Source organism: Periplaneta americana, chromosome 3 (assembly GCF_040183065.1).
Source record: "Periplaneta americana isolate PAMFEO1 chromosome 3, P.americana_PAMFEO1_priV1, whole genome shotgun sequence".
Lineage (NCBI taxonomy): Eukaryota > Metazoa > Arthropoda > Insecta > Blattodea > Blattidae > Periplaneta > Periplaneta americana.
The window spans coordinates 122,073,868-122,081,342 of NC_091119.1; the positions used below are offsets into that span (position 1 = coordinate 122,073,868).

At 33.8% G+C, this 7,475-nt stretch overlaps 1 pseudogene; it reads right to left on the reverse strand.

The window, feature by feature from the left end:
* Positions 1-1,819: 1,819 nt before the first annotated feature.
* Positions 1,820-3,117, reverse strand: LOC138696477 (cAMP-dependent protein kinase catalytic subunit beta pseudogene; annotated as a pseudogene).
* Between the last annotated feature and the right edge of the window lie 4,358 nt (positions 3,118-7,475).

The following is a 7,475-nucleotide window of genomic DNA, read 5'->3' on the forward strand; positions in this document are numbered from 1 at the left end:
TTTTTTCTTTTCTATTGATTCGTCCAGGGAGTGGAGAAATGAAACAGGTGAATAATGCTACTTTCAGCTGCACTGTTCTTTGGCAAACAAAAATTGGGTAAAAGTTAGCTTCCCAGCCTTTTATTACAGTTATGTCAAAATGTTAACTTTAATTCAAAGAAATTATTACGCATTTTGCAACAATTCATTTCCTTCACCATAAATGAAATAATCTGCTAAGCACCGAAAGTTCAACTTTTGCTTACAGAAGTGCACATAAAAGTGTTCTTTATAATCCCAAGAAGTGAGAGATTTGATTTTATTTGTAAATGTTACTGGTATGTAGGGTGCGAATCAAGATTTCTGATGAGGGAGGGATAGAATCCTAGAGAGAGAATACCAACATAACATTATTATTATCCTCATTCGATATGGCTCAATGCTTGTCGCACTGAGTTGCTTGTCTTGCATCTTGATTATTTTAATAATTATATCTATGAGCAGACTTAAGATAAGATGTGTAATTCCTAAGTAATTGATTGTTGTCAGCTTGCTGGTGATGATAATACATCAATATTATTTTCTTTGTTTACTTTATACTTTATGAAGTATACCCATATTAAACAATAAAATTATATTTTGTGAGGGGGGATAGAAGTTATCCCTGGCAGGGATGTTAATATGAATTTATGAGAGGGGATCACTTTCCAGAAAGGAGGAAATCCTCCACATCCCCCCACCCCGTTAATTCACACCTGCTGGTATGATTAAAGTAGACGTATGTTATTAATTTGCGCAAATTCACATGAAATAGCAGCAGTTATTCAGTTATTGTAATCATAATATTTTTTTTCTGTATAGTACTGAAATCGAGGTACCTATTTAAAACTGATGTATGTTGAAAGAAATTAGTGGTTTTGCAATTGAATAGCCGCCCAGAACAAGGTTGTAACCAGCAAATACGAAATTCTTAAAATACACTTTACTGTACACACTTTTAATTTTTTAGAGCAAGGTTGACAATCAGATACATGTGCTGATTTTAATATGAGTGCAAGCATTACACATAGCGCATCAATAACAACCATTATTCACGAAAAAGTAAACTTATGAGAAATGAGAGTTACAGCCTTGTTCAATTACATACCCAAAACCACATCCTCTGCGTCAAATATAGTTTACTGAAAGTATGTATTCCAATGAAAATCTCGAAACCGATGTTTTACAGCAGCGGTCATCAGCACAAAGCACTGTCAGGCTAGCGTCTCTTACTCATACATAAGACATTGCACTGGCGTGCATCTGCAGCTGCTGACTGGTATGCTTTCTATCTCTCCCTTCTGCATGACGGAGCATATTACATTGCACTTGTTGCACTTTACCCATTTCAGTGAGTGCTGACAGCCACTGTTTTATAGCATCACAGCATTCTTTATACTTCGTATATGAGAATGTAAAAATTAAAAAGAGAAAATATGAACAATGCTGTAGTGGTGGCATGAGAAGATTACTGATATCATGGCTGTCTTAGGTAAAATAGGAAAATCCAGTGTAAGTAGGATTTTACTGTGAAACAGATTTCACTCATCTGTAACAATAATGTAATGTGTTGCAAAGCTGTAATTGTAGCAAATATTAATTACACCGCATTAACTGACATTTCTTCCTCTCCCCTAATAGAAGTTTGAAAGTATATTAAGTGTAATTGTAATGTAGGCCTATTAAACTGTATTTATTATCTTTGGCTATATTGTGAACGAGTCATTTACTCTGTCTTAGATGTTAAAAAAATTTGTACTGATAGTTTTTTTAATAAGACAAAGAAAGTATTTCCACTCAATGTGGTAAGATAACAGTGTGAAGTTTATTAACATCATTATTAAACTTCGCCCTGTACAGTAATTACATGAGCCTTCTCCTTTAACAAACTTCTATGGTTTTGAACTCCTCTGCAAATTCAGCTTTAGATGCCACACGCAAATCTTCCTCTTCACAAAAATCAAAGTTCGTTGTATCATCCCCACATGACACATGGGGAACAAATGATGGTTTCGTTTTTCTAGCTAACACAGCTTCCCAATCAAGAGTTCTGAACCAATCATGATCTTTAATATCTTTAGCGCCATTTTTTAAAACACATACCATTTACTACGATCAGTTTGCAATATATGTGGCAATAAGTCTTTTAGACTTTTAGAGAAATGTGATGGACAACTATATTTTCTTGTAACTATCTTCTCGTATATACTCATGGGATCTCGAGCAAAAAATGGAGGATAACCAGCAGACATTTCGTATATAAGAACACCTATGGCCCACCAATCTACAGAAAAACTATACTCCTTGCCAAGTATAACTTCAGGAGCTAGGTATTCCGGCGTGCCACATAAAGTGTATGTTCTTGAATCCTCTATTTTTTTACAAAAACCCAAATCCGTCACTTTTAAGTATCCGTCTTTATCTATCAAAATGTTTTCTGGTTTCAGATCACGGTGTATTAGACCAAGATAATTTAAATATTCAATAGACATTATAACTTGTGCAGCATAAAATTTGGCAAGTGTTTCATCAAATTTCTTCATGTTCCTCAAGTGCTTAAACATTTCACCACCATTTACAAATGGCATAACTATATATAGATACACATTGTCTTTGAAAAAGAAATCCATACACACCAAGAATTCAAAATTAACTGCATCCATTGTTCTTATTTCACTGTGTGTATGAGCAACCTGTTTCATTTTGACAATATGATTCTTTTCCATAATCTTCAACGTGTATGACTGTTCAGATTTTTTATGTTTCACAAGCATGACGCGTCCAAATGATCCAGTTCCTAACGTTTTAAGGCATTGAAAATCGGTAATTTCAGCACTGGGTATAAGTAGTTTATTCCACTTCTTCAGAAAATCAGACTTTGCGCTCTTCAGAAATGTTTCAAAGTCGAAATAATGTTTCAGAAGTTTTGCCTCCATTCTTCATGAGCCCAACTGTCCACTAACGCCATGGCACCTTCGTTAGGAACATATTTACAATGTTCTCCATTTCCTTATCCTTCTCATTCTTTGGTTACTTACAATTAGAAAAGAATTCCTCATACTATAAAAAATCCTATCATTTCAGCAATCACAGATAGATAGATAGATAGATAGATAGATAGATAGATAGATAGATAGATAGATAGATAGATAGATAGATAGATAGATAGATAGATAGATAGATAGATAGATAGATAGATAGATAGATAGATAGATAGATGGATGGATGGATGGATGGATGGATGGATGGATGGGTGGATGGGTGGGTGGGTGGGTGGGTGGGTGGGTGGGTGGGTGGGTGGGTGGGTGGGTGGGTGGGTGGATGGACAGACAGATTTATTTGTTCCATAATATTCTTACATTTGTTTTACAGCATAGAATAAAGAACATGTCCAATTCTTACGTTTAACAATAAAATGCAATACATATAAAATGCAAATATGAAATATGTACAGAAATAATACCTTAATAACAATAATATTTTATACAATGTAATATGTTTACCATTTAATATTATTATAATATTTACACAGTACTGTGAAATGAAGGGTACACGGGAAAAACGATCAAGGTCCATCAAAAATCGAAATTGAGTTAATAATGCTATCTTATAGTGGAAAGGAAGTACTATCATATGGTCTAGCTAGTAATAAGAAATCATCGTTCTTGACATTCCACCACGTCAATTTCTATTAAATACACACATAACAAAGTATTAAGTGCTTAAACTTTAAATTCGTTTTTCTCGAAACTTTCTAAAATGGACCTTGATCGTTATTCCCGTGTACCCTTCAAATGTCAAGAATTCATCTACAGATTAGAAAGTGTGAGATATTAAGTAATTTTTTAGTTTTGTCTTAAATAATGCAGAGTTTTGGCTATGATTCTTAATGTCTTCAGGAAGACTATTGAACAATTTTATCGCCATGTAACGTACTCCCCTTTGAAAGCATGATAAATTTGATGATGGCGTATGAAAATCATTCCTTCTGCGGGTAAGTTATTTATACTATGTATGGCTGAGTTAGTTGGAAAATTTTCTTTATTACATAAGAAAAAATTTATTGTAGAGTATATGTATTGATTTGTTAAGGTTAGAATCTCTAATTTTTAAAAAAATAATCTACATGATTCTCTAGCCTTTGCTCCAACTATTATTCTAATGGCTCTTTTTTGTAATAAGAATATATTTTTACTATCTACAGAATTTCCCCAAAATATTATTCCGTAGGACATAATGGAATGAAAATAGGCAAAATATATTGTCTTTAAGATACTGCTGTTTAGAAATTGTTGTAACGACCTAATTGCGAAGCATGCTGAGCTAAGTTTGGGGGTTATTTCTTTGATATGATTTTTCCAATTTATTGTATTATTAATATGCAAACCAAGAAATTTGGTTGTTGATGTTTATAGTAGAGGTATATTGTTGATAGTTGTGTCCAATGTTTCAGAGATTAAATTTGAAGTGGCTTTAAATTGAATTATATTAGTTTTATTAATGTTTAATGCTAGTTTATTGGTTGTAAACCAGTCATAAATTTTAAGGAGAATTGTTTCTGTTTTATATTTGAATGTGGCAAAGTTCTTGTCTGTAATTATGATACTTGTGTCATCTGCAAATAGTATAGGATACCGGTAACCTATTCCTTTTTTTATGGGCCAAGGTCATTTATAAAAATTAAAAAAGAAGAGGCCCTAATATAGATCCCTATGGGACCCCTGTATGAACATTTCCCCATGTTGAAGTAGATTTAAAGGAGTTATTAAATGCGTTGATTTCTACTTTTTGTTTTCTGTTCAGGAGATATGACTCAAACCACTGATATGCTATGCCTTTAATACCATAGTATTCTAATTTTTGTAGTAGAATTTTATGGTTAATACAATCAAAAGCTTTGGAGAGATCACAGAATATCCCTCCTACTTGTAATTTTTTATTAATAGCGTCCAGAATTTTATCAGTTAAATTAAACGTTGCTTGCTCATTTGATTTATTCTTTCTGAATCCAAATTGTTCCGGAATGAGAATGTTGTATCTATCAAGATGATGATATACTCTTTTATATATAACTTTTTCGAAGACCTTTGAGAAGACTGGTAGAAGGGATATGGGCCTGTAGTTTTTGGGCGAGGTTCTGTCCCCTTTCTTGAATAAAGGAATAACAACTGAATATTTCAGTCGCTCTGGAAATACACCATTAAACATTGAAAAGTTACATAAATAAGACAGGGGCTTGGCTATTATTTGTGAACTGGCTTTTAATATTTTACTAGTAATTTCATCATATCCCGAGGAATTTTTAGACTTTAATTGCTTTAGAATTGTAATTATTTCTCGCGAATTTGTTGGAAAAATTTGAATATTTGGGAAAGTTACAGGAATAGATATTTTCAAACAATCGATGGCATTATTATTATTATTATTATTATTATTATTATTATTATTATTATTATTATTATTTAGAGAAAGAAACTGGCACAAAGTTTCATTACGAATTTCTACACCCACAATAGGAGAAGCCAATCACTAAGAACCATTCGAATGGCATTATTATAATTTTCAAAAAGCAACAACGTTTGTGCCTTCTTTCTTGCACTACATAATGTGAGAAAGCACTTCCAACGATCCAATGTGAAGAACGGCATTTCTCAGCTTTCACTAACATAAACGTAAATGAATATTAAGTCAGCAGAAGTCGGGTTACAAAGGAAAATTTGTTTTCATCCATTCTGTTCAGTGATGAAAATTTTTACATTAATGACGAAGTCAATAGGCAAAATTGGAGGTACTGGAATGATACAAGCCTCAAATTGGATGGACCCGTCCAAAATGCAGGGAGCAGGAAAGTTGAAAGTTTGGTGGGGCATATGGGGAATAACAGTCATTGGGTCTTTTTCCATCGATGGCAATGACACTTGGTGGGTGTATGGTCAGGGGAAGCAGTGAATTTTCTTAAATATAGTAAGCCTATAATTTAATAGATTATTTTCAGACAACGTAATAAACTACACTGCGAATATCCAATACATTCATAGTGTTCTGCTCAAAGGCAGGTTTTTCAATGCAAACCCAGCTTCTTCCAATCTTTGCTATTTTCTGCCTTCCTCTTTGTCTCCACCTATGATCCATTATCTTAATGTCTTCTATCATCTGAGATCTTCTCCCATTCAAAATTTCTTCTGTGCATCCTTCCGTAGGCAGTTCCTATATACAGTAAAATATAGCTAGAACCAGGGTGCGAATTAACGGGGGAGATTTCCCGCCTGTTGGAAAGTTATCCCCTCTATCATAAATTCATATTGACATCCCTGCCAGGGATAACTTCTATCCCCCTCATAAAATATAATTGTTTTAATACGAGTGTAATTTATAAAGTACAGTATAAAATAAGGAAAGAAAATAATATTGTTGTATTATCATCACCGGCAAGCTGACAACAATAAATAACTTAGGAATTACACATCTTATCTTAAGTCTGCTCATTTATATAATAAATTATTATAATCAAGGTGCAAGATAAGCAGCTCAGTGTGACCAAGCATTGTGCCATATCGAATGAGGATAATAATAATTTTATGTGTGGTATTTTCCATCTAGAATTCTATCCTCCCCTCCCTCCATCAGAAATCTTAATTCACACCCTAGCTAGAACTAATTCTTGATTTATAGCAGTACTTACATATGGACGTATTTTTCTTTGCCTAGTTTTCCTTATCTGATGATGAGAGTACAAGTATTTGTAATAATTCATGTGAGGTTTTGTTCTCAAACTCTTTGCTGCCATAAAATAGGCCTACAGGAGTCCATTTTTCAGCCTCACATTGTCAAACCTGCTACCATAACAGTGCAGCAATTTCCTAAATTCTTGTTGAGGAAAATTATTTTTACATGATGAGTATTTACCACACGATAGTAGCAGTAAAACCTGTAAATTTCCATAATCTTGGAACTTCATGTCATGTCATGTCATGTCATATCTCACAGTATACCTACCGAAAGTTTGTAGATTCTTTTGAAAAGAGCTCAAACATTCCTTACAGTTTCTGCATGAACATTTTCGAAATTTCCTCTCACTGCAACAATATTTTGACTAGTTTCTGCAGTAAAGGATGTGAATGAGAATGCATATGAGAAGGAAGACAGAGAGGAAAAGCTTCTGTCAGCCACACGAAGTAAAAGACAGAGAGAGGAGTTCTAGGCAGAGAGAACGCACCCTGCCAGCTTCTGTTTCTGACTTTGACCCCTTATCATGGCCATTTAAAGAAGTATAGTACATGACAAGGGTAGGGAGAGTTCTAGAAAGAGACAGAAATCCCAACTAACCTCTTTTTCCCCAAAGTTTGCAGTGTTTTATATGCAAGGATAGGAAGAGTTCTAGAAAGAGATAGAAATCCCAACTAGATAGAAATCTCAACTGACCTCTTTTTTCCCTAAGTTCACAGTGTTTTATATGC